The sequence below is a fragment of the Bombyx mori genome, chromosome 26 (genome assembly GCF_030269925.1).
Source record: "Bombyx mori chromosome 26, ASM3026992v2".
In the NCBI taxonomy this organism is placed as follows: domain Eukaryota; kingdom Metazoa; phylum Arthropoda; class Insecta; order Lepidoptera; family Bombycidae; genus Bombyx; species Bombyx mori.
The window spans coordinates 4,146,917-4,149,361 of record NC_085132.1 but is presented as its reverse complement, the minus strand read 5'-3'; the positions used below and the strand labels follow the sequence as shown (position 1 = coordinate 4,149,361).

Here is a 2,445-nt window from a genome sequence, read left to right as displayed (position 1 = left end):
ACAGATGTAATACATATTTAGAGATGACAAAATAAGTCTATCATAAGTTATTTAAGTCGCTAAAACGTATTTTAGGGCGAGCCACTAGTCGCTCGGTTTATTATAATTTAATAATTATTTTATTCTTCTTCATCGTTCCTTCGCTGCTAAGGATTGCGACCACATGTGATTTTTCTCCATAGTGTTCCTCATGGGTGGCATGGACCCTGTGGTATAACATTACCACCAACCGCTTTCTTTATTAGATTTGATTAGATTGGTTATTTATCTATTATTACGTTACTAATTAGTTATATATAATCTATTATTTCACCAGAGATAGTGTAAGCATCGGTGGTTCAGTGGTAGAATGCTCGCCTGCCACGCGGGCGGCCCGGGTTCGATTCCCGGCCGATGCATCCTTTTTTATATTTTAAAATTTATTCTCAAAACCGCAAAAAAAATCTATGTCTTTACACATTGTAAATGCGTATTGCACATCTTTTCATTGTTCGTTTAATATATATTTATAATCAACTTTCTACTTAAATTTCTTCTGGTAGTTCTTAAGAATGAACATAGATGTCGCTGTATAAAATAATCTAGTAAATATTGTAAACGACGAAGTCTATACACATTCGCTTTTTCAGAAATTTAGAGGAACACATACAGTTCATGTTTTGAAAATGAACTGCCATGTTCTTAGTACCTAATCTAAGATATAAATTTTAGTTGACTCCATCTAATGTCATCTTCTATGAGCAATAAAAAATAGTTCATAAAGTGTAATATTTATCTTAATACTAGCACATAGACTACATATAAGTAATTATGAGTACATATATATTTCATATCTACGTGTGTATTGTCAAATAAATCTATTCTAAGTTACCGTACAATGGGGTAAATAGGGACAAAATCGACCTTCAGATTGAATTTTATAATAGTTCCAATTAAATAGTCACTGCTCAACCAAATAAATAAGTTGAGTCTTGAACGTACCTAGGTGATAAAAACCGTTACATTATTTTAATTATTCATTTTAAAGAAATAATCGGTAAAATAATGGCCGTCCCAATATACCCCGCGTCCGGGGTAAATTGACACGGTTAAGGGTTAAATTGGGATATTTGTAAGGGTTGTCAACTCGCAGTACTGCGATATATAGGTAGGTGCCATATAATTATTTATATGGACCGAAATGATGAATACAATCCATAATTTAAGCACAATACACAACATAGTGTAAATTAAGCTGGTTTCTATTCCGAAGCGATGTGACGCGAATGATAACCAACAATACAATGATCAAAAAAAGTATGTGCATGTTATATTTTCGAAAATTATTATTTAATTTCCTTAAAAATCACAACTCTGAAACAAAATCATAAAATAGAAAAAAAAAATAGAAAACAAAAGGACTGGAAATGCATTAATACAATTTTATTTAATCAACATTTTCAAAATGATCTTTGAGCAAGAGTAAGATATCAGGTGAATACGATAAAAAAAACAGCTTTATCTGATTACTGCCAATAATAACAAAAATAAAAGAAATTCTTTCTAAGCTAAATAACTAAACTCAATTAATTCACTCACTCATAATTGGATATCTCGGATTTTTAATTAATGTAACATTTAAAATCTGAGGCCTGTTTTTATTTGTGTGTGTTCGTTGTGAATGTTAACAAAATCATGATTCGACGCGTGAATAGATTCTGAAATAACAAAAGTTTTGATTCGTTTGAGTTCTTTTAACTTTTAATTTTTTTTATTCCTATAAAGAACATACGACCGGGCAGATATTACAAGGTAAATGTCGCGAAAAAAAGTAATTATATATATACTTTTCTTTTACCTATAATACTTACATAAACTAACTGATAAACACATTAACCTTCTTTACATCACGCAATTAAGTGATAGTATAGGCTAAAAAATCTATTATAAGATATCACTGACAACCCTAACAAGCCATCCCTATTTTGCCTTTTGGCGTTCCAATGGTGTGTTTTCTCGTCCCTAATTTTTCCAGTCTCGTTCCAAATTACCCTACATACGTCCCAATTTTCCCCAAAAAGAAAGGAAAAAATATACATTTTTTATTTTGTCGAAATATTGTATTTAAAATAAGAATATTGCAACTTACCGTTTGTTGTGGTATTTCCAGGTGTATTAAAAACTTATTAAACTGTGATCTTATTGAAAAAACAACGATAATATTACCTTTTTTAAAAGTTCTTTAAGCTGTTTTAAAACGCACTTTTCAACCACTATTTTAAATTTAATTTGACGAATTTTTGGGACCAACTAAACTCATGTTTAGTACTTCCATAGTTAACTTGGTTTTTCTTCTATACCTTGATAAATATTACCTTAAAGAAAATTAGGTAGATTCCGTGCTACGAGTACTTTGAGAATCTTCCGCAGGTTTGTCCCAATTTACCCCAGAATCCCAATTTACCC

The 2,445-nt window shown here is 30.7% G+C and overlaps 1 non-coding gene across 1 annotated transcript; it reads left to right on the top strand.

Moving 5' to 3' along the window:
* Positions 1 to 327: 327 nt before the first annotated feature.
* On the top strand, positions 328 to 398 carry TRNAG-GCC (transfer RNA glycine (anticodon GCC)). The gene has a single exon. It is a non-coding gene; the product is annotated as a tRNA-Gly (tRNA).
* The last annotated feature ends 2,047 nt before the right edge of the window (positions 399 to 2,445 follow it).